This window comes from Corvus hawaiiensis, chromosome 2 (genome assembly GCF_020740725.1).
Source record: "Corvus hawaiiensis isolate bCorHaw1 chromosome 2, bCorHaw1.pri.cur, whole genome shotgun sequence".
Classification (NCBI taxonomy): domain Eukaryota; kingdom Metazoa; phylum Chordata; class Aves; order Passeriformes; family Corvidae; genus Corvus; species Corvus hawaiiensis.
In genome coordinates this window covers 5,915,842-5,941,263 of record NC_063214.1, presented here as the reverse complement: position 1 = coordinate 5,941,263, position 25,422 = coordinate 5,915,842, and the positions used below count along the sequence as shown (strand labels likewise).

General features: G+C 39.9%; 1 protein-coding gene and 1 long non-coding RNA gene across 3 annotated transcripts in view; one reads left to right on the top strand and one right to left on the bottom strand.

The window, feature by feature from the left end:
- The window catches only part of HTR1F (5-hydroxytryptamine receptor 1F), a 105,364-nt gene that overhangs the window by 29,273 nt on the left and 50,669 nt on the right, over window positions 1–25,422 (top strand). For both annotated transcript variants that reach the window (XM_048295534.1, XM_048295535.1), the window contains one exon: window positions 19,797–19,897. The gene's annotated coding sequence lies outside the window, so the exon portion shown is untranslated. The remainder of the gene's footprint in view (window positions 1–19,796; window positions 19,898–25,422) is intronic.
- Window positions 1–25,422, bottom strand: part of LOC125322016 — a 66,406-nt gene that overhangs the window by 36,248 nt on the left and 4,736 nt on the right. Inside the window, exons 2-5 of the long non-coding RNA XR_007201803.1 lie at window positions 18,119–18,250; window positions 17,194–17,277; window positions 13,004–13,087; window positions 8,976–9,090 (exon numbers count right to left, since the gene is read on the bottom strand). This is a non-coding gene — a long non-coding RNA (uncharacterized LOC125322016). The remainder of the gene's footprint in view (window positions 1–8,975; window positions 9,091–13,003; window positions 13,088–17,193; window positions 17,278–18,118; window positions 18,251–25,422) is intronic.

Below are 25,422 nucleotides of genomic sequence, written 5' to 3'. Positions count from 1 at the left end.
ATGGAACATATAGAAAATGAAAAAAAAAACCCCTCATAGATGAAACATCTTTGCATTACATGTGTCTAAAGAGGAACAGTGGAGATGGGGGAAGGTTTAGAGCATGAGGATTTTGAGGAGCAGCTGAGGAAGCTGGGGTTGTTTATCCTGGAGAAAAGGAGGCTCAGGGGGACCTTATCACTCTCTACAGTTCCCTGAAAGGAGGGTGGAGCCAGGTGGGGATCAGTCTTTTCTCCCAGGTAACAAGTGACAGGATAAGAGGAAACAGCATCAAGTTGTGCCAGGGGAGGCTTAGATTGGATATCAGGGAAAATTTCTTAATGGAAAAGGTTGTCAAGCCCTGGAATAGGCTGCCCATGGAAATGGTGGAGTCACCATCCCTGGAGGGGTTTAAAAGGCACGCAGACATGGTGCTTAGGGACATGGTCTAGTGGAGGACTTGGCAGTGCTGGCTGAATACTTGGACTCAAGGGTCTTTTCAAACCTGAAGATTTCTATGTGTCTATATTTAAAGGAATTTCTCCCTTCCCTGGAAGTTTTAAGTCTGCTGCAGGACTAAATTTCCATTAAAAGTAGAAACCGCAGCTCTTCTTTTAAATGGATGGATTAAAGTTGTACAAAAAATCATATTCCTCTCAGAATTGTGTCACTGGAAATGTTGTGTTAAGTTCGTCAGGTAAAGGGACTCTCTTACGGTAAAAATGTTCTCAGTCACAGACTGAGCTGGTTCAGGACAAAGTGGAATGGAGATTTTATGAACATTTACTCCTCCTAAATAAAATTATTAAAAAAAAAAAAATCAAACCAAGAAGTTCATTTCAGGGAAGCATAATATGAGAGAAGAACACTACACTGAGCATAAAGGATGTCTTGCTGATCTGAAAAACTTTTAATTTCACCACATATTCTCTTCCAGATGTAGAGTTACCTCACCCATGCCACTGTCGGTGATTTTTTTTTTTAGCTTCTAGCATTACAAGATTAATTAGTTGTTCATCAACCAAGATGAATATATGACATACTGCAAGATGATATTGCCACTATTGTGGCTTTTAAATAAATTTCTGACATTTGATATTTGTTGGATCTCATCTCTTGATTGCTTAGCTTCCTTGTTATAGCCCAAATTGTCTTTACTCACGTTACTCCTTCAATAACTCCTACAAGAAATTCTTGAGACACCAAACAATTCTTGCACAGCATTTCTGTTCACTATAAGCATTTTATTTCAGCACTTCAGATATTAATTTTCTATGCAGCAATCTATTCTCTAGCTTTCTGTGCATTTGAATTTGTAAAGCTCTGGTAAAACTTTTAAATTTTCAGATAAACTTTTCTTCACAAGGCTGTGTTTGTGTAGTACAGAGAGCTGCCCACCTCCTTCTATTATCAATGCATCTGAGTGCACGTGCTCCAGTGGCAGCAGAGATGTTGTTTAGTTGGTGCTATTTTCAGACATCAAAACACTTTGCAAACATTGTCTTTAGAAACTGAAAGGATAAGATTTTGGAGTATCATTAGTGCCTTTCACTACAGAATTACCAAGGAGAATAGATAGCACAAAGCTTCTGAAGGAGCACAAGGTTATGATTAGAACACACTTCTCTCTATATTCAAGCTCTGTTTGGATCTCTTCTTTCCTTGACAAGCTGTGCTTTGGAGACACACATCAGACGTAGTAACAAACCTTTTCTAATGCATTTCTAAAATATGTAGGTATTGAAAATACGTTGGTGTAGAACAGGGCTGTTTGGCTTCTATGCGTCTCGTCAGGGAGAGAAGAACATCATCTGCTCTTCCCTCCATCTTCTCATGCCTCCTCCATCCCACATTCTTTTCAGCATCCCTCACAGCTCAATATTCCCTGAGTGACTTGTGCTTGGTCCCTGCAAGCATATCAGATGTAGACTTGTGGGAGTCATGGAATGTAATTTTTTGTAATCTGTCACTATTAAGGAATAGAACAGTGGCTTTTTGGTTTCGATATATCCACTCTACACACCATCAATAATTTCAAGTTTTTGCAATTAAATGCATTTTGTTCTATGGTTCAATTTGTACATTTACCTGCTTCTCCCCCATAACTAAAAATTATCTGATAAATAGTCTAGTTATAGACAGGAGATCAGAGCAAAGTCTGCAGCATTTTACCACAAAGCTATAGAGAAGCTTCCAGATCATCCTCTAGTATGGCAGGTTGGAGTGGTGTTTTTAACACTGACTTTGTTTTTGAAAGCACTTACTCAAAAGAAAAATCAGGGATTAAATTGTTTATAAAATCAGAATCTGTTCACTTTACAGTATTTCTATTCTATTCAAATTCGTGTTTGTTTTGGCTTTTACACATTTTAAATGCATAAAAGATTTGTAAGTCTGAGTACTGTGTCCAGCTTAATTATCTTAGTTAGTTCTGCATTTTTATTTATGGCTTTAATCCAAAAGAGTTGATTTGGCAACCAAACCCATGTCAGGGCTTGTCTTGCTGTTGTAACCAAGATCACTAACCTACATGGGCCACATTTTAGGTTTTATATGGGTCTCAGGAAAGTTTGGAGGTTTTAGTTGATCAACAAGCAAGATTCAGGTTTTTATCCTTAAATATAACCTTGCAGAATCCTGCACAACATGAATGGAGCTCTCAGGATTCTGTGCCAAGAGGTAATAACACGTTCTTACAAAAAAAAAAAAAAGGGAAGGTATTTTACAGTTTAGGAGATGGAATTATTTAATCCCTAATCACTGTTTGACTAGGGATCAATAACAAGGATACATACTATTTCCATAGACATTATATCAAAGAGGTGGCTAAAAGGAGGAAAATCAACTTGCACTGGTCAATCAGCATTTGGCTGTGAGGTGTTGGTGTGATGCAGGTGGGGAAGAAGCTAATGACATCAGAAAATGCTTTAGGCAAGATAATTTTGGAAGAGAAAAAGACTGTTGTTAAAGACTTCACTTAAATGCTATTTGGACTACTTTTCTGACCATTCACATTCTGAAAAAAGTAATGTAAGTTCGAATGGGTACAGAGGAAGAACAGAAAAATGATTAAAGGAATGGAAAAGTTACAAGAGCTTGACATGCCAAAGTTGAGAGGGGGCAAACAGGAAGATGAGAGAAGATATTTTTTCAAAGGCATCAGTAAAAATTCAAGTAAATACAAACTCGCAATGTATCAGCTAGAACTGGAAGCTGGGCAAGGAAAAAAAATTGTTTCCATGCTTATCGGCATGAAGCTCTGGATCAATCTTCCAGGGAAAGCAGCTGGGACAAGGAAGTCTCAGTGTTTTAAGACAGGGTTCAATCACATTATACAGGGATTTATAAACGTAAGAATTGCTGAAGACAGAAAACCAAGTCTGTGCTACAGGTTCTTGAGTTGTTTGTGCAGCAGTACAGCCAAAACAATTACTATAAAAAAAAAAAAAAAATACACCTATACTGTATTAAGCCTCTGCATCAGAATTTCTTTAGTTTACCTGCCAAGAGCAAAATGTTCTGTCCACCTTTGGCACATCATTTGTTTTCCAAGTTTTTTTTCTCCTGCCCCAAATTCTGTGAGATTAAGTCTAGAGTGTCTTTCAGCATTCATCTTTATTGCCCCAAATCTGGCCTCACTGGCCGGCTGCAGCTCAAAACCGGCTGTGAATAGCACGTGCCAGCTTGCCTGCCAAAATTCAATTCCCAGGTCTAGAGGCAGCAATTCCCCTCCGCTTCCCTCAGGCTAAACCGAACCATTTCAGCACCAGCTAAGAAGAGCAAAAAGCTGAGCCAGAAAAAAAAAAAAAAAAAAGAAAAAAAAAAAAAAAAAAAAAAAAAAAAAAAAAAAAGCTACTCACTACCTTTAACATGAGAGAAAATCTTTTGGACCTCTGGACAACTCTTGTACCATATCACCTACTACTGCAAGCACTACGGCTTTTACAACATTTTGTTTGTCCGTGGCTTGTCATTTTACCACATATGGCCTGTCTTGGTAACAGCATTATCAAGCAATTTGCTCCTGGACTGCTTGCAAACATGCAAAGTAGATGTTTTGCACACCTTCTAAATCAGGCACCTGTGGTCAAGCAGCCTGTGCGTGCAGGAGGCTGGCACAGGTCTCCCAAACCATTAATAGCATTTAAAAGAAATTTAATCCTGTAAAACAAATAATTGTAGACGTGGAACGTATGTTTATGTAAGTGCTCCGAAACAGCAGTTGAGCTCTTCTGAAGCTGATGGTATTTACCTCAGACAGGAGCACTTTTCAAGCTCTGTTTGTAAATAATTGGCAGCATGCTCTACATAACTTGCTCTGAGAATTAGGTTGCTAAAACACAGTCAAATGCCCACATCAATTTCCCAATACCCTTCCAGCTCAGCATCCAATTTTAACACCTCCTCCTTGACCAGCAGCTCTGGCTGACAACAAACTCCTGAGACCTTTTCCTACTTATGATAATACATTCAAGTACTCACTGCACAGAGAGCCCAGCGAGCTTCTTCCTCTCCATTGATGGCTCTTACTGGCCTTGGCCTCTCTCCAGCTTCACTTTGAAACTTCCCCTTCCCCAGGTGGCCTCCAAAAACCACCTGGCCCCAGCCAGTCCCGGGACCTCCCCACCCAGGGCCCAATTGAATTCAGCTGGGGCTGATCTGCCCCAGCACACTCCTTACCTGAGTCACCCATGTAAAGCGGGAGGGAATGCACTCGGCAGAATATTTTACAATGCTATTAATAATTGGAATTGTTTTAACTGAACAAAACATGCTGCAAAATGAGTAGGCAATAATGGTAACTATTATCACTTGTACTATTCATGTGCAGTGACAAGGCAGTATGACCTAACTGCAGCTTTCCTGTAAGTTCAGCTATTAGAGATATCACAGCTGTGATTTCCAAGAATGGTCTTGGCAGTTTGGACATGCTGCTGCCAAAAATAATAAGTGAATTGTAAGTTCAGTGTCACAGCCAGCTTTAAACATTAATTCATCCTCTGATTTTGTTTACTAAGATCTAAGATCTCTGCTTTTACTTTTCTATAACCACAGTCTTTGCTGAAAGAGAATCTTGAGGATGTATGCAGGAGGATTCCTTCTCAAAATAGGAATAGACCAAAAATTAAATCACCCATATAAATGGAGGAGTGAATTCCACATAAAAGCAGAATTAGTATGCTGATGGAAAGCAAACAGGGAAAAAAAGAAAAAGAAAACAACCATATCCTTTATTTAATAATGGTTTTTCATTACAGTTTTCAAAAGTGTGATCTCATCTAGCCCCAGATTTTGGTTTGAAAACTGTGATGAAACTCCCCAGGTGTGGGAGTTACAATATAGACTATCAAGGAAAACAATATATAGATAGATACAAATCAAAACAGAGGAAGATGATCTATTTAATCATTTACATAGGGCTTATAGTGCCTTATGGTTTCTCCCAAATATCACTCACTGTAATATCAGAGATTCATTTTCTCCATAGAATAGTACTTTCAGAGGCAATCATCTACCAATTAGTATTAATTAAGATCATAAGATATGAAGTATTGTATAGGAAGCAACTCTCTAGGGTGAGAAACACTAAACCTTAATGGGTTGAATCTAAGCACTCAAGCCCACCCTGCTATCAGTATCCACACAGGCAGTCTCTTGCATCCTGCAGGTGCACCCAACCTGGTTCTTTTCTTCCTTCTCAGGAGTTTAGAAAAGGAGCCTGAAACACTGATTTCAGACGTGCCACTGCAAGAATTTGGGTCATGTTGCACAATGGATCTTCTGTTTCCAAGTGTTGCTGATTATTTTCAACTTCAAGATTGAAAAATGTGTTCATGCTCGGGAATCTGTGGGAAGTTGTGAGCTAGGTACATCTATTGATAGGTCCTTCAGCTCAGAAATGTTCCTTCCCCTTCCAGCAGTCACATCCTGGAGATCAGGATGGTCCCTGCAGGCTGTGTGTCTTTAGTGCTCTTGTCACCAGGGGAAAGAAAAATAGGAAACTGGAAAATGAAACTGGAAAATCTACAGATGAAAACTGATGATAACAATAGGGACGGAGATTAGACAGGATCTTTGGTAGGGGAATTTGAGCCACCAGCAGCCCTGGAGATAACATCCAGTAAGCAACAAAGAGCTGACAACAAATGTCACAGCCCTAAGCCAGGGCAGCCAAACCCCTCGAAGTGAGAGGTGACAGTGGGTGTTGATATCCTCAGTGCCCCGGCAGGGAGTCCAACCCTTCTGTGCATAGCGAGGCAGCTCAGGGACAGGAGAAAGACAGTTCTCATATATACATACACTGGAGGAATGGGGTGAGAAGATGGATCAGTTTATTTGTAGAAGATTCTAGTGTCAAACCCACTGATTTGGAAGAAGAACATCAGCCAGCAGGTTGGACTGCATGCTGTGTGGAAAGCAATGAGGAAGATGAAAGGGAAAAATAACAAAGAGAAGCAGCAGCTAATGGAATCAATTTCTGAAAATGAGCCTAAAGAGCTAGAGATGCATGCCCCTGCCATGTAGAGGTCTAAATGTGTGTAGGAGGAGAGTGGGGGTGGGAGTTCACGCAGGCAAAATCTGACATCAAATACTGACTCTGTCTATTGTCTAAAGCTGCTGAAACCCCATCCCTAAAGAAAGCATGCTTTTACAGAGATACTCTTCTAGCAATTTCTTCACTTCCAACACTTTATAAAAGAAATTCAGGAAGAAACTTTTTAAAATCATGATGGAAATAAACACACCATTAAAAGGTGACTGTTAAAGCAGGTATGACTTGAGTCTATTTTCATTTTCTAAATCCAAGAAACGGTGCAAAATCAGAATATAAAATGCTAGAGAGAAAGAGCTCATTGCTAGAAGGTCATTTAAACAAGGAGCTTCTTAAGAGATGTAAAGCCACTTCAGTGTTATGTAATCCCAGTCACTCAGCAGAGTGTCAGAGACCTATTCTATCAACAGATATCCCTCCAGACTATACCAACACCTGAAACACTGAAAAACACTTATTTATGCTTTTGTATTTTATAGTGATCACAAAGAAAAGCCCTCCCTAGTTTCTAGGTGTTAGGCAACAAATTCCACCCAGTTCTGGGAGGCGATCTCTCCTGCAGATGCTGTCGTGAACCCACAGAGCAGAGTCAGAAACGCAGGGCCTTATTTGCAGCCATGTAATCCTATCACTTACTGAAGGGAAAGCAACAATTGGAAATCAAAAACGCTTCATGGTGGACACCCAGATCTCTAGAGACAAGCTAACAGCAGAATAAATGCTCTGAGTCATGAACTAGCCAAAAGGACAGCTACTGAAACGAGGAAAAGCTGAAGTCTGACAGAGTTTGGGTTTTTCAGCATTAGCAAAGAGGTTAAACAGTCAAAAGAAATCTTGTTAAACACCTGTTCCTCGTATTTCCTGCTGTTGCATCCAAATGTTATTTAAAATCTGTTCTTTCCTTAATTAGTTTTCAGGTTACAGTATCATGGCACCCTCACAGTCAGTATCCTGCTTCTCCTTTTATTCAACCCAGAAGCAGCTCTGCTTTTATTGAGAGCTGGAGACTCTTGGTGTTCCAGTCCTTCACTCATATGCAAATATATATATAGATATAGATACATCTAATACCCTGTTATGCATTTTTTTCATGATCTACAGCAGCTGATACTTTTTAACTTACTATTCCTGTGCTTGTGAATGATGAGGACCAATATCCAGAAATTTTAAGACACACTATATAAAAATATTTACTTAAAATACTCAGGACAAAAACATCCTCTAAAAAAAAATTAGCTGTGTCCTGCCTTCTGCTAACAAGCAGGAGAAAAAGAGGTGAAGAAGCTGCACTGATCTCTGGATGCTGAAGTTGGCCATGTCACTTAATCAGGCATTAAATCATTTACTGTGAATATAAAGGAAAGCTGTAGCGTTCAGTTTTTCCCTCAATTTTTGAGCGAGCATGGGTTAAGTCAGGGGGTACCCAGAAGACAAGGAGGAGGACAGAGATGAAGAAAGAAGTCTTAGGAAATTGCCTTTGGCTTTTTGTCTCTTCCTTCACGCTTTCTCCCTCCCCTTTCCTTCTTCCACTCACGTTTGTTCTCCTCACTCTGAGCAGCCTCCCTTGAACCTTGCTCCTACTGTCAGCATCCAGTATTCACCTTGCTTGTACCTACCCTCCTCCCAGTCTTTCTGGCACATCTGGAGCCACCTGCTCTATTTTATCATCAATCCTTCCCTTAATCTGCCAAGCAAACCTGTTAGGAGGGAAAAAATAAACATAATTATTGAATTCTCATTGCCAAGCTCCTTAACTGTAATCTTTGCCTGAAATGCAACTTTCACCAGAGTTCAGCAACATCTTCCTCTTTCAAAAGCCTCCATATGCTGGTATGTTTTGTCAGCAGAAGTCCTAAAGGTCCTGCACCAACCAGCAATAAATCTTACTCTTCAGACCAGCATCAGCTATAGGCATTCACTATTTGGGCATTACAAATCATATGTTCATCTTCCAAGTCTGCCAGTGCTGGACCCCCACGTATTCTATTTGGCTGCTCCAGCAGTGCAGAGTCTCAATGTGCAGGGAGTCACTCTCCTCCCTCCTATTTCCCATAAAACAGCCAGAGCAGCAAATGTGACTCTCCCCACTCTGCCTTCCTCCCTGCTCTACAGCTACACTTCCCTCTGACTCCCTGTCCCAAATCTTGGCCAGACCAGGTCCTCATCATTGAGATCAAAGATTTCAGCTGTGTCTCCACCACTGATACACCTTGAGCATGTTCTGTCTCAACTTTTACTGTTCCCAGTACTAAACCAGGTATTAGTGACTACAGAGACCTTTCCCACAGCAGAAATCCTCTCTCTTCAACTAGCCACGTGGATCCTGTAGTAATTAGGAATAAATCTAATTCCTTAGGCTCTTTGAGCACAACTCATAACCCCAGTACCAGCATCAACCACATCCATGCAGACCATGGCTATTTATGAGCCGTTTGCCTCATACCTGGTACTGCTCATCCAAACTTTTCTTCTGTGGAATTCTCCATGCCCTGAAGGTCATGGTTAAGCTGAGGGCTAGCAAAATCCCCCTCTCCTGTCCAACACTGTTCCATTGCTGCCTAAAAACAAAAAGGAAAAACCTTGCAATGGTGCTAAAGCGGTAAGATAAAAAGCAGTCTTTTAATGGAAGCTTTCAGGTGCACAAATACAGCTATGTGTGATAAAGGATTTCTACTATTTTGTAGGGTTAATCAATTAGTATATCTAGCAGGTACATCCAATAGGAGATCAGTTGTCCCAGTAACCCACCCTTGGGTCAGCCCCTTGGAGATGGTCCAGGGGATTCTTTGCCCTATTTCTTGTTATTGTCTCTTAAGTTCTTTTCTTAAGAATAAGACTAAACAATTTCAAGAATACATTAGAAAGGGTTAGCTTATTATTCTAAAATGTGAGAAAGGGCAGAAAAACTACTAGAAACCATACAACTATATATTAAAAATCTACAAAGCTACAAATATATGAAAAAGCTAAAAATCTTTAGACATCACCGCTGTGGAATTGCTGTGCCCTCTTTCCTTTGTCTCTTACCCTGGAAAAGTAGCTTGAGAACAAGCCCAGTAGGGCAGAAAACAACCTTGGCTCACGTCACTCCTTCCCAAGCAAAGAAGAGCAGCCATGGGTGCATTTTTCCAAGCCTACTTCACGTTCCAGTCCCCACAAGCAGATCGGATGCTGCCAGAGATGCAGGTGACAGCAGTTGCTAGGAGCAGTCTCAGGGCAGTCACAGTCTTCACAGGAGGCACCCTGGGGCCAGTTCCAGCCCTCCTTTGCATCACACAAAGTGAGATACAACAACGGCGACTATCAGCTTGCACATCTCTGTAAACACACAGCCAGGTGTTCGAGTCTTGACAGGTGCCACACTGGCTACAAGAGGCTTCAAACAACAGGGTCTGTCTAAAAACCCTGGGATCTTTCCTGCTTCAATCTCCTTGCTTAGTGCATTTGATATTTCAAGACTATTTTCCTCCCGGCTAGCCGAGCTTGCAGCTCTGCCTCAACTCTCCAGTCGGGATAATGAGACATTTGGTTAGACCTCACCACTTCTGGCTGATGTTGTGCTTTGCTCCAACATTGGAAACTATTTTAAGAGGTGGGAGAAGGGTTTTTAGGAAAGAGAAGCATTACTCATGATTGACAAGTCAGCAGTTCTGTCTTCAGAAGCCAAGGGGGAGGATATGAGCCTGAGGTTGAGGACAGGAAAATAATGAGATGAAACACTTATCTGCCTTTTCATTATACACCCATTTTTCTTAGAGATGTTTTTTCTCTGAGGGAATCTGAATATGAAACTCTGAGATGTTCTGCACATTGCCTCCTTACCTCACAATTTTTATCTGAAATTTTGCAGCATCAAGTCTTGGCTTCAAGTTCTTGAACTGTCTATAAACAATAGTGGAAAATTTATGGTGGAGTGAGCACAATAGAATCCTCATAAAAATATAAAAGAAAAATTATTATTACTCCCCCAAAAAATGCTCTGTGGGCACTTCCATATTTTCAGTATAAAATTGATTATCTAGTCTTCTGCACGGACACTGTGTACTTAAAATCAATAGCATTTTTCCATTTTAAAATGTTCCGATTTTGAAGACTGATCTTTCTTCTACCTGTGCATTCCTGTCATTTGCAGTGTAAAGGGATGCTGAGGACAATGAAAAATTTGTTTTCTGTGTGCTGGAAAGGAGTGAAAGATCCTGTTTCAAGTATAGTTAATTACAGTAGCTTTGCCTACCTTTATCCCCTCCACTGCACACCTCATTTCAGCCTCTTGTCTTTCTCTGACCTCTCCTTGCTTCCTCTCTGTCCTTGCCCCTGGCAGGGGGTCTGGAACTAGAGGATCTTTAAGATCTCCTCCATCCTAAGCCATTCTAGGATTCTACTAGATGTCTTATTCATTAGTAGGATATGGCAGGAAATGTCATGACATTGGTACTTGTCTGCTTTGAGGAACATCTACCACTTCTTGACAGATTGTATGGATTTTTTCCATTAAGAAAGGAACAGATTTACTCACTTCTTTAAAAAAGCACTTTCACCCATTGTTGCTACTTGTAGCTTCTTCAAGACAGGTACTTAAATACTAAGAACTTTTAGGTCCTAAAAGTTTCTAACAAGCTGAAAGCACTTCTGCAGGTCTTGTAGTCAGATCAGTACCTCCCCCTCTCTCTCTCTCTCCCCTTATTGTTAGATGCTCGGTTTCTCAGAAGTGTTATGCATGGTGAATTGATGAGCTGTATCTTGAAAATTCCCAACTTTTCTGTAATATACATCATCTCCAGAGAACTGGCAAGCCTAAAAAGTTCAGCTGCAAATATGTCAGCCTGAACCAAAGAGGCGCAGATTGAAGGCAGTAACTCACTAGCTCGCGATGGAGCGGCTTTGTGCACTCAGCTTTTTCCCACATTAAACAGTTCTAGGAGAAAAAGTTGTGGGGCTGGAGGCTATTTTGGGGTTTTTGCTTATGTGTAGACTTCTGTAGACTCCACATTAGCCTCTGGTTTTGTACAAAATGAAGTAAACCTAGTAAACCTTTTTCACAAAAAAAAAAAAAGGATATTTGATAAACTCCTTAGTCTACCATCCATTTCTTCTTGGAACTTGCCAAGATAGGCTCAAGTGTGCACGGATACGCCCACCAACTGCCCAAAGGAAAAAAGAAAATTTCTGTAGAGAGACTGATCTGATGTACTTGTACATTTATTTAAGCCTGGAGAAACTGGATGAGGTGCAAGTGACCATCCTTAAGAATGGAAACTTATCTGGTTTCTGATCCATAGTGAAAGAGAGCACTAGCAAATTTCAAATCTTTCCACAGAGAATGGACAACAGATAGTGCAGCTATCTCAGCAACTGGAGCAAACGAAAAATAAAGTGACTTCACTCACAGCAAAAGTCAAACCATTAAGACCTTGCAGCCTGTAGTTGGAGAGGGGTGAATGAATGTTTTTGTCTGAGAATAAATAATACCAGCAATGGTCTGTGACTTACACTGGAATACAGTAATTACCATGCTGGATCATATTGGTACCTCACCTTTAATCAAAAGCAGGCTCAGCTGGCCACCCTGGGCTGGAAAAGGACAAGGAAGAGAAGAGCATTTTCTACATTTGGTACTAGAAACTGAACTGTGTGGTTTCGGAGCCCTAACACATCATTTTAAAACTAAACCCTACTGTGAAGTGTGGGCACTTTTAATGGATAGAAAGATACAATTTAGTTCACAATTTGGTAAAAGACTTTGGAGAGCTTGTCCCTGAAAATGTTTTAGAAAAATCTAGACATCTCTACCTAAATTTGTGGCCTCTCTATTTGATACATTTTTTCCCCTCAATGTAAAAGAAAGCTGGCTATTTCTCCCTCCAGTGTCTCTTAAAGAGAAATGCAATTACTTTTGTGCAACTTTCAGGTACAAAGCCCAAATAAAGAGTGCACAGTATTTTCAAAGTTCCCTTTATTTCTACGGCATTAAAAATTGATTTCTTCATAAAAGAAGTCCTATTTTTTCCTCATTTAATTACAAACCTCTCTACAGTGTTCTCAAATACATCAACAGAAAACACTGTTCGTGCAGAAAGTTTGAAGTGATTTATAACCGCATATAAAAATGATGTGCTTGAGATGTAATCTCAGCCAGGCTGCCAATGAATTTTCCTAAACTGATCCAGCTTTTGGGTATGGCTTAAAGATTGGAGTGCTGAAACAAAATGTAATTTAGCAGAATGAAGAGCAATTCTTTGACTGCATATCACTATTAAACACACCTGTTTCAAAAGGTATGTCTGACAGTGGCACCCTTTGGAGCTGCACTCATCAGGGCCTCACAAACACCAGCCAGTTTTGAAAATACTGAGTAAAAGTTGAGATTCTTAAATTGACTGTAATTGAAAGCGATAGTGAAGGATAAAATAAACATGGCCCCATTTATGTTAAGTCAACAGGACTTCTCTGGAAGAAAAACATAATCGGTACCTTTAGTGGGCTCCAGCTGTATCCATCACCATTTCTGTGTTCCACTCCGGAACTCTTCCCAAAAAACTCTTCCAGCAGCAGCACCTGCATCAGGAAGAAAGGAGTTTAATAGTCTCAACATGTTTCTGTAAGCCAGCGTGGTGTCCAGAACCCCAAACTCTGAGAGTAAAGATGAACCAACACCAAAGTTGTCTGCCCCCCAGCGGGTCGCCAAGCCACTGATGAAGCTTATGGCAAGATTTCCTTTCATTTTCCAAGAACTTTGTCTCTTTTAAGTCTTGAATCACCCATAGCTAAACATTAAAAGAGGGTGACTATTTCAGGAAAGTTTGAGCCATATGATAACTTTGCTAAAAGAATGTTTCTGAAGTGCTGCCTGCTCTAGAGACATGACCTTTTCATATGTAAGACATTGCTCTATGAGAGAGGCAGCACACAGTCTGTTACACCAGCCCAGAAAAAACAGATACATTTTTTAATCCCAAACTTCTCCTCTGCCTGTTAATCCCTGTTTTTTCCTCACAAGAAGTGCTCTGATTGAGTGATTAAATTACAAGAAAAGTAATCCATTTTAGCAACACAGCTTTCACAGGGAGATATTGGTGTACATCATAAACTTAGATGACCAAGAACCAGCAGGTTACATCAACAAGTCTATTAATACAGCTAAAAATGTTATTTGCCTTTAATTCTGAGAAGACTGAGGGATGTCATTATTTCCTTAACTAAGTAACAGATTGTTCTCCAAATGACTTTGGAAAAGATACTTTTATCCCCAAAATGAGAGCCCAAAATTTGTCATGGGAGAGACAGACAGAGATGTGCAACTGTGGTTACAAGTTCATTGGCAGAGAAGGAGGTATTTTTACTGCATATTTCTTTATTAATTAAAATAAACATACTTTCTCCTTGAAAATGAAGTTCAGGCTATTATTTTCAGTCTTAATCCAGACTTTTCAGTTTCCTGATCTGTCAAGGTTTGACAGACAAGTCCTGAAAATTGTGACAAAACTCTGCGGTTTCCATTAGATGTCTGAAGATAATTCAATTCACTCTGGCTCAGCTTTACCACTTTTTGGAACTTTTTAGTCTTTCAGAAGTCTTTTGGAACTTTTTAGAACTTTTGACCTTATTGCAAGGCCTGAAGAATGTAGAATTGTTTTTTAAAGCAGGCAAAGGGGCATTTTCATTAAATTCTTTCCTCTACCTGTGTGACTCACTGAGGAATGATCCACACAGAAAAGTGTAAAGCAACTCTGACTACTTGGCCTTGCTTACTGTGTCTTATCTCATCAGACTTCAACCTTTCAAACAACACTGGGGCTAGTGTAAAGTGTCCTTCCAAGTAGTTCACAGCCCTAGATGGAAACTTTCAGGTTCTTTATGACGTAACATTCATTTTCACGAGAAAAAGTTCTCTCAGTCAGGGTTAATCAATGCCTGGGAGCCTAAATGGTTATAAATATTGTATCTATTACTTTGATTTATGTTTCATAATTGATTCATGCTGAAGAGAAAGAGAGGGGAATGCATGCTGACATAATTTTGCTGTAATTCTGCTTAAGTTATGTCATTCCTTAACCTTATTAGTCAAACTGGTACAGGTTTGGCATTAAGAAATGGGAATGTGCACAGAGGGTGAGGGCTCCCTTATGTCACCATTGCTACTTCCACACTCCCTGGAAGCACTTGTGTGGTGTATGTGAGGATACAGTGACAGTACTCAGTTTACAGTTTAATAGAAACAACAAAAAATTTGTTGAGGGGAAAGAAAGAATTCCACAAGTGTAATCTGGCACTTTTCTTTTGGAGTTTAGAAGTGATTCCTCTTTGCAACTTCACCTTCCCCTGTGCTTTATGAGCCAACTAACTTTATGTATTCCTCATGGTAGAAATGGCTCTTTAGGAGCAATGTAAAATAAAGAAATCAGTCTTTCATCCTGTTCAACAACCAACAATTTTCCCTTGCCATAAGATGAGGACAGATGTGGGAGGTAGACTAACATCCTGGAGCAGCAGAGGTAGGCACAAAGCATCCACAGTCTGAATCAAGACAGGCCAGGCAATCTCATCTTCATGCTTCTCCTGCCCAGCCCAGCTTTAAATCCTCGCCTGCAATTAGTGATGACATGTTTTTAATCCTCTTCATACAAGCCATCAGAGGATTGTAACTTCATATGGGAAATGTCAGGGGGAGAAAAATACAGAACAAAAATCCTTCCTTCTTACAAAAGCATTCAATACTGAAGAAGGAAGAACTAAAAAGGAAATACAGACTGACTGCAAGGGAAGTTTGTTTAGAACTAAATAACTCCAGAAAAACAACGGAGCTTTTGCCCAGCTTATTCCTGTTCCTTTGCAGGATTGAGATCTTGTTTGAGGGTGCAGTTTATGCCTGCAAAATTTCATGCTGAAGTAGTTGCACTTGTGAGTAGGTATTATCCTCTTTAGGTAATAAAAGAAAGAATGATAACAATCAGACTTGTTTCTAGAATTGAGCAGTAGCTTAAAAATTGTCAACAAGAATTACTCACAAAACCAACCATCCTACATATTTAACTCTTCATTTTGCTGCCACTTTCTAGATCACAAAGGTTTCGTTTAATTTCATGGCAATGAACACTGGAAAGGGATAATTTATTTATACACAGATGATGTCACATAATGCTTCATCCTCAGCAATGTTTGTCGTGCTCAGATAAATGTTATTAATATTGTTAGCATTAACATCATCACCATCATTCCTATACAGAGGAACTATATTTTGAACAGATTTCTCTTTTTTTCACTTGTGGCACGGAGTTTTTGACATTTGAGCATCAGCTCCTTCTTCTCATTTTATGCATTTGCCCTCTGGCCATTGTCAACCCCTGCAGCCCAAATAATGAATTCCTCTTTATTGCACTGTCAGTGTGCTGTCACTGTTGCAGACTTCTCCTCTGGAAGGCTGTTTTGTAAGTTATTTCTGAGAAGATATACCACATACGTGTTTGGGATTTATAGGACTGCACTGATCCATCATTTTCTGGAACATCCAGTGCAGCCACTGTAAATTTAAAGAAACAGAGAATTCTCATCCAGCTGTGGATGTCAAGCCATTCCAGGGAGTACTATCTGCTTCTAACTCCTTGCAACTTTTGTACAGGAAACACAAACTCAGCTCAGGATCACAGAGAGATTTTTGCTTGCCTTTGCAGTAAGACTCTAATTTTCTTCATGCCACCTTCACTTCCTGCTGGCTTTTGAGAAGACAAAAATTTGTGTGTGATCTTGAACTTAGGTCTTCTGCGTGATAGGAAATGATGCTGCCAGCTGAGCTTTTAAAACAGCTGTTAGATTCATGGAAAGCTGGTTTTCTCCCATAATTATCCTAGCACAAGGTACCATTTTAAAAAGCCTTATTTAGCATCCTCCACAAAGTAGGAAAGTCACTTTTAGTCTTCTCATGGAATTACTGCAGATGCTATTTTTAACCACCAAAAAAGCTTGCCTTCCACACATTTCACAAGATTTTTCCCATTGTGTTTCACAAGACCAAAGCCCTCATAATATCAATGCCTTTGCTAGGAAAGGAGGGCTGGAACTGATAGTTCTGATTTTCAGTTACTGGCATACTTCAACCTGACACAATAAATATTCAGACTTGAAGCACGAGTACCCTGAGGCTTGAGAAGCAATGGAACAGTAAATGTGCTTCAGAGATGGAAGCAGGTCTAGAATTACTTCTGCTGGACTATCTTCCTAGAGGAAGTTGCTGCCACACAGAAACCGAGATTACTGGGATTTTGAGCAGATGTGAAATCATTTCATATTGGGTAAAAAGAGGTCTGGTGTTTTTTCAGAAATATTAAATCCTCATATGTACCAAACAACTCTGCTAATCTGTTAAAAGCTTGGCTTCTCTTTATTAAACAAAACAGAGGGTTCATAGGACTTGGGCTAATTCCCCAATTTTTTCACCTATGTGGGGATGTTCTACCATAACAAAAATTACTCTAATTGTAAATTACCTATAAATAGTTCAAAAAGTCCTTATTTCTGCAGTTTTGTAATGTTTTCATCTCTTTCCTGAGCTTACAGGAATCACTACTCTAAATCCAGCCTCAGTTGCTCATTGAACATTACCTGGTTTTTTTCAGATGATCTTAGAAAGTTAAAAGAAAGCATAATTCAGTATGAACATTGCTTACCAGCTATGTAGGATTCATCTTGGAGGTGTTTATTCAGTTTCTGTGCTGATCCCCTTGGTCCAGGGTACTTACATTTTAATTAAGCTGAAAGTGATAAGGTAATGATAATGAAATGATAATGATAATGATAAATGATGAGGTAAAACAGCTCCATCCATACAGCTGTATCATCAACAAGGACTCCCACATCCTTCTCATCCAGACAAGGTCTTTGCAAGAGCTTGTAGGCAGCTTGCACAGGAGTGCCTGGCAGCACTCCAAACCATATAATAAGGAGCAAATAGTGATCTAAGCACCCAGGGGCCTCCAGATCCCCTTCAGAGGTCACCCTCCCCATTCAGACAAGAATGAAGTCATTGGATGGCAGTGCCAACAATGAAATTCTCTACTGTATAAGCACACACATCTCAGAAATATTGCTTTTTGCATTAGAGGACCAGAGAGAAAAAGGGAATGCAACTAGGGATGGCCTGAATGCAAAGCGCTGGGTGCTTGCAAACACATTTGAGAAGATGAAAATGTGAAGATGCAGAAGCTGAAAGGGAGAAGAATGGGAAAAGGATAGACTGCAGGGGTAAGGCATGTATGAAAAGGACCTTGAGTTTGTGAAGAAACAGAGACTTCTTATTTGTTTAGAAAAGCCAGATAAAATCTCTGAGGTGCGTAGGTGCTGCGTAGATGTTCTGACACCTATAATTTCTTACCTGGGAATGAAAGTGCAAGATCTCAAATAGGAACTAAAGCCATCTTCCCCTCCATCCACCCAGTCCTTCCAGGTATTTTAAGATCACCCTAAAATTATCCCGGCTCTTGTGCACTCCTGCAGTTTCCTTCTGAAGGAGTGTGTTAAAAGAAAAGGATGGAGGCAATGGTTACACCAACAACTTCCAAACAAAACCAGAGAAAAGGGCCCCTCTGCCTCTACCTTGATCAGTTATGGTGGTCTCTGCTGGATGCTTAAGGAGATACAGGGAAGTAGATCATTGTGTCCTGAGTGCTGCATATTCCCACAGTAGGTCATGCTGCCCTCTCTGCCTTCTGTCCTTTCTGGCCTTGCCTAGAGAGAGAGAAATCTGAATTACAAAGGAGAGCAGGGAAAAACAGAGCCCAGGCACTCATTTTACTTTTTAAACTCTATTATTACTGCCAATAAGTTACATTTTGAAGGTTAATGTTCTGTACTGAGCAGGAGACTTAATTTTTGAAAAATGTCTTAACATCTACCGGTGGCATGGGTACAAAAGTATAAGAGCTTTTACTTTTCCAAGTTTTTTCAACACATGCAGCACTGATGTTGTAACTCATGATTTGCTGGGTGCTCTCACCCTTTCTTTAACAATTATGAGGCCAGGACTTCCCAAAGTTGCACGGACAACCTCAAGAAGCCACATCTCCTACTACCCTAGCCCAGCCCACAGAATCATAGAATTGGTAAGGTTGGAAAAGACCTCCAAGATCATCAAGTCCTTTGACCAAACACCACCTTGTCAACTAATCCACAGCACTAAGTGCCACATCCAGTCATTTCTTGAACACCTCCAGGGATGTTGGCCATAATGCCAACAAACAGGTCACTAACCACCCTCAAAACCTGCCCCAGAGCTCTCTGAGCTGGAGGAACTCATCTGATACCAAGTAGCAGCCACATGTTAGTATAATTATATTCTGGATAAATTACCATGTTATTTGATAACGTGTGAAAAAATTATTAGGTTTTATCCTTCTTCGTCTGAGGAAATCAATGATAGTTCCTTATTTCTTTTGTCACTTTGTCTTCTTTTTGTTCATTTTTCTCACTGACTGCTGTTCTCCTTTGAAACAAGAACTGCTTTTGTTATCTGATATTCTACATTTTAAGCACATTAGCCATTTAAAGATTTTATATTTAAAATTAAATCAGCCTACTCTTGGTAGAATGATATATTTCTGCACTTCACAGTGCAGACTTTTCACAGTGCATATTCTTGTGCATTGTGTTTCCTCTTTAGACACTGCTAACTGGAAAAAAAAAGATATTAAAGTTGTGAGAATGCAAGAAACAATGTGTGGCAGTTCAAACATCACATACACTGGCATGTTTATCTCTTTAGCTTAATAACAGCAGGTAAATACTGCAAAATGCCAGGTGCCCTGGGCTCCTGCTGCAGTCAGTGGGAGTCCACAATTAGCACCTGACAGATGTACTCAGGTGCTAAAAGCATGAGACACTAAAACTGCTGGTTTGGCTAAACAGCACAGGCTTCCTTCCCCCTTTCCTTTAACTGGTCATTTATCTTCAGGAAAGTACAAGTCAACTGCTTGAGTTCCTCAAGTGGAGTCGATTTCTGGAGTGTCCAATCCTGCAAGGCCCTTGCTGGTCATTAGCTCCTTACAAAGTATTTCTATCCTCACCAGCTATGCTCTTCTGTGAGATCTGGTTGGGGGCGGGGGGAAGTGGTTCCTGGCACTGGCCTGTAAGCTTTTAAACAATCATTCCCAGTTATTTGAAGAGATCCTGAAAATTACAGTTTAAACCTTTCCGAAAAATCTTTTCCTTCCTCTGAAGTAGACATCATTCATTGTCATTTACAGAGCCTATATTATGGTTTTTTGCTTTCTTGCAGGTTTTTGGCAGTATCTGGTAATGCTAAGGGCAATTTAATTCCTGCTACCAGTCCTATTCCCAGAGGCAACTTTTCCAAGGTGATCCCTAACACAGGAGATGGTGAGTTGTTTTTTACCCTCACACACAAAGACTCTGCACATGTGTTTGTGATGTACCTGCTTTAGAGATCAAATTCATTGATTTGGGTCTTCCAGAGGGATTCTGCAAAGCAGGCGGAATACAGAGTTTTGCTGACCTCTGCCAGACTGACCTTTCCTTAAAGTAGTACAGGAGGAGAGAAAAGTCTGCACTGCAAAAAGCCTCAATTGAGAGAAGGGAAATGCAGCCAGGTGAGGGTTAACCTGTGGGGTTATTGCAGGCTTAACAGGGCAATCTGAGCACACTCAGTGCAGTGGAAAGCTGAAGATCAGCCAGGGAAAAAATGTCAAAGAGGATAATCAGTTTGAGAAAAGGAGAGCAGTGGCTGAAAGGAGGAGAACTGAATAAATGAAGAATGTCCAGCCCAGCCTGAGAAATTCAGGCACTGCAGAAGAAGCTTAGTCTGCAGTCCTAGATCTGAGCGACCTTCTCCACAGCCTTGGACATTTAAACACTCAACATCTACTTTAACTGAGGGGAAAAAACCAATGGTGCCAATATAACGCTTCATTGCACAGATATATTTTAAAGACTTAACCTTTGCAAGACATTTTGAAGATGAAAAGCCCAGCAGTACACAGATATTTGTGAGAAGACTTTTCTCAATTTTTGTATTAGCCCGTGGCCATTTTATGCCACCATATGCTTGATTTTATTTCTGGTTTTGCCTTGTGTGGTTTTACAAAGTGACTTTTTCCATAGCCTAATTGTAGATTTTTAACGACAAAGATGAAAACCCAAAATCCTTGTTTCCTGTAGTCATTCAAATACAACAGCTTAATGATAACATTTCAGAAAGCACAACTGGTTTGAATACAAAAATGTTTAAAAGCAGAAGGGTAAAACTCCCTGCAACAGTATCAGGAGAAAAAATTGTCATTTAATTTTGAGACGTGAATAATAAAGCAAAAAGAAACAAAGTAAATCTTCACCAATTATTTACATGCCTGAGCAAATAAACATGAAATATGATTGCTCATAAGTGAACCTGAAAATTCCACATGTTGAGACAGAGCAGAGTCATGTGCCACCGTTTGACATTCAGAGTCCTTCTGGGGTATTTAATCTCATTGCTTTTTTTGCTAGAGAAAGAAAAAGACCCTTAAGGCTGATGTTTTCCCATGTTCAGCGCTCCTTACCGTCACCTATATCTATGCAAGTTCTGACCCCAACCATCTCAGGATTGTGTCCCTGCTCTGAAAGATACAGCAAATTGCACTTTAAGTGTCTTACAGCAAGAGGCAAAGACAAGGTTGCTGCACTTGCAACAACAGAACAAATAAAAATGTTACTGGTTAGCTGTGAAATGGACTAAAGTCACTCAGTTGGTTCATGATAATGCTAATAAAACATACAAATTTTAGTGAAAAAGAGGTCAGAATAGGGGCCAGTTTCAGCCTTTACAAGCCTTTGCTGCTGCCATGAAGAATATATACAGAAAGACAAAGTTCCCAGATTTGTACAGTTTCAAACTTGTAAGTTGGACTTTACTTGGGCCAGGAATTCCTCCAAATAGCATCTGTACACAGAGAAGAGGAAGACTTTCTTACGGTATCTGGAAAGTTTAGCAGATTTGGCTGTTGGGAATGCTTGGGTTGAAAGCTTCTCTTTCCTTTTCTCTTATCATTTTTAAAACCTATTTTCTCTCTTCTAGTTACTGTTTTGTATGTAACAAGAGGGAGATTTTGGCTGTTCCTTAGTTCTGCTATAATAACTGTGGTGACATTGGAGAGAGAAATTACCTGGTAAGAGAAAACGAAAGTGAAGTATAAACAGGGCTTCTGGTTTTGGTTCTGATGGAAATGGTTTTCCTGGCTGCATGCTGGTTTCCAAAAGACAATGACAGACTGGCAGCTTGAAGAAAACAGGTCTTGACAGCACATGTTAGTGAGCCAAACATTTTCTAACACCTTGTGTCACACAAAGCACTTTCATATCATCTGTGCTCTGGCAGCGAAGGGTTATTCTGTCCCAGGCAGAACCTTTTGTCTCTGCACAGTCACGGGAAGCAGAGAGCAGGTTTATGACACCTGACTGAGGCTGGATGTGTGCAGAGTGTCAGCTCCTCCTGCACACCCTCTGTGTGTCCCTGACTGCCCACAGCCTGTCAGGAGCAGCAGCACAGCTCAGCAGACAGGCAGAGAGGAGTCAGATGGGTACCGGTTTTCTTGTTTAATGCTGCCTTGACTGGCTGAAGAAAAGAAATAAAGATGGGAGGGGGAGCAAGAGGGAATGCAATTCAAAGGCAAGCACAAGCCTCATTGGCACTCACTATGCAAGTTCCTTATACTCTGGGGAAGGTAAAAATATTTTTCAGCACCTTTTCAAATATTTCTTTTAAAAAAGGAACTTTTTAGGACAACACATTTCTAACCTAAATATAGGTAGCACAATCTGCAACTTAAATAGAGACCAGGAGGGTAATTAGAAAGCATAATAACTTGATTACATTAAATTGACTTCTTTGAGCAGCTTTGGTGTTTGTCATTATTAAGTTTTATGTTTCTCAGTATTGGAAGAAGAGAAATCATTGAAACTAACACTTGCACAAGTAGCATGAAGGATTATCCCTGATATCACCACCAGGCACAGGTTTTGTGCTAGTAAAATCCCATATGCCTGTGGCAATTTAAAAGTAATCAGCATTGCCAAAATTTTATGTGATTTGTAAGAATTAAGAACAAAAATAAAAAGGCAAGATCTCTGGAAAGAGAAAACAGCCCCTCCCATGCAGTAAGTAAGCCCTAAATGCAATCTCTCAGTATTGTCATCTTTGAGGCTCAATATTTTTCTCATTATCATCCCCGTTTCACTGATTTTTTTCTCACTTTAATGAATTTCTGTTCTCAGGCACATAGCTATTTTCTTGGCTATCTTGCTTCATTATGCTGATGGAAGCAGCCTTTTAATTTAAGACATTATTATTAAAAGCAATGCATGAAAGGCTTATCTGAAAGATATACTAGGTTGGCAATAGATGCAAATCAAAATGCAACTGTGTAGGTACTCATATGTTTTAATGGAAGATTTTGAGTAAAGCTTAGGCAGGAAGCAGAAAAGTACTTATCAGCATCTATCATTTAAATTACCAGCATATTGGTAGACTATTCCTATATTTCATATCCCTCAATAAGGCTGAGACTGAAGCTGGGTCAGTGGACAGCAGATGGCTTGTGAAGTCTCCATTCTTGGAATACACTGACAGTAGTATTCCAGAAGCACAAGACAGTCCTGCATTGTTTTTTTCTCCCATACATTAGGTACTTGCATCTTCCAGTATCTGGTAGGCTACTTCATCTTCTCTAATCCATGTAAATATTTACCATCTATTTGCCTTTGAACAGACTCCATATTTTTTTCCTTTGGTATCTTGGGAGATACTCTCTGTGACTTAGGCCGAGGGTGCTCCACAAGAATGCGCGCTGAGTGACGCCTCCACTGGGGACACATCAGACTTTCAGCTGCCCCAACTATACTTGGGGTTACTTTTAGGTTTCAAATTTGCAGGGCTTTTCTTCTCAGTTCCGTACAACACAGGTGATTGAAGTTCACCTAAGAGTGGTTTGAGCATCCTGCAGGCTCATGCTGACCCAAAGCTCACATGATACAAGTCCTACCTGAGCAGAGAGTATGCCAGCAAGTTTAACCCCTGAAGTGCTCCACAGAACTCAACCTTAGCTCTTTGGAGCTGATATGTTCCTTACTGCTCAGCCCCCTGGCAGCCACCTCGATCCAAGACCTTTCCAAAGCAGCAGATGCTGCAGGGATCTCTGTAATGCTGGGATTTGGGACCAAGCGTCCTGAACAAGCACAAGGTCGGAGAATAATTTAGGCACACAGAGTCTTCTAAAAGATGAGCAAGACTCTCTGTAACTTAGTCCTTCCTAAAGGGGAATATAATGCAGATTTTAAGAGCCAGCATACCAAGCTCACATATTGCTGTGCATGTAAGGAGAGCAAATATGCTCTGAAAGAAACCTCAAGGTCATGTAGTATTCTGCTTTCCTGTGGAAGCACCTCCAGCAGGACAGAGACATGAGCTTGTCATCTCACTCTGTAACTGATTCAGATCTAATATACAAATTTATTTTATTTCTTTTTTGCTGCTGTCCATCTTTTTGTTTTATAGCAGCCTGTCAACTGAAAACTGGCTGGATGTTCATACAAAAAGTCACCACATAAATATTAATGTTTCCTTATTTATAGATGGCTCAACTAAAACAATTTCTGGAGTTTGCAGGCAGCAACAGTGCTGGTAGTCTTGCCTCAGCACTGAACTAGAGTTCATCACAACTTTTGGACCATCTGCTTTTATTTCTGATCTCTGTATCTGCACTCTTTTAACACGTGCACCGACCTGGACTTTTAATGGCAGCTTAACAAGAAGTCATCATGGCAGACGAAATTTAGGATTTAAAATGGGAAGCTGAAATGAAGGGAAAGTTAGGATTTAAAATGGAAAACTGAAAAGAAGATAGGCCCTGCTTGCAGAAGGGTTTCATTTTGGCATAGTATTTGCTCCCATTAATATAGAATAATAGCTTTAGCAGGGCTTTTTTGTTCAAATATTTAGGAATTTGCCTGACATTCACTCAAATCTTAGCAGCCTTAGCTACATGCAGAAGGACTGATAACTTAAAGATTGTTTTACTTTCATACAGTTAAATCAAAGAGTTTTATCAAAATTCTCACCTGCTAAATTTGACTTTGAGGTTATTTTAATTATACTGGGACCTTCTAACTTGTTAAAAAGTCACTGAGATGCCAAACTTCAATCAGAAATTCAGGACAATTGGTACAGACACTGAGGCAGAAGAAGAGGACCTATCAGAAGATTGCACTTAATGAGATTTCCACAAGACATCTGAAAAGCTGACCTTTGCCAAGTGCTTCTTTTATCATGTATTGCCAGAAATATGTTACTTCTTTAGGCTATGTATCTGCAGTAGAGTCTATCAGCTAAAATCATGCAAGCTGTAATTCTACTGAAGCCAGTGCACTCTGGGGAGGACAATTTTAGCTACAAATGAATAGGGTCATTTACAGTTAAGATAAGAGAAAGCAAGTTACTGCTACTTCAGTAAAATACATACACTTGTAATAATAGGAGGATGTTCAGACTTTGAAAATGTGTTTCTAAAAATGATGGTAACTACAACACATTTGATAAGTTAGTGTCCTGTTTTGAACACAGTGTTGTCATCACCTAAACATGTTTAGTTGAATTAAACTAAGCTCAATTATTGCAGATAGGGTTGGTACAGCAAAACTCAGTAGATTTACTTTTGAAAGGGTCAGCAGATGAATGCTCAAATTTGGGATTTTAGTCAGGACCTAAGATACAATACTAAAGGTTTTTTTCTCTTGCACTTCAATGAGGGAAGAGACATCTTTTTCCCTTTCAAAAATGTGGGATTCTCAGGACACTAAATACCAGGACTATGTTATATTAGGATCAATTAAAATCTATTAGAATCTATTCCTGC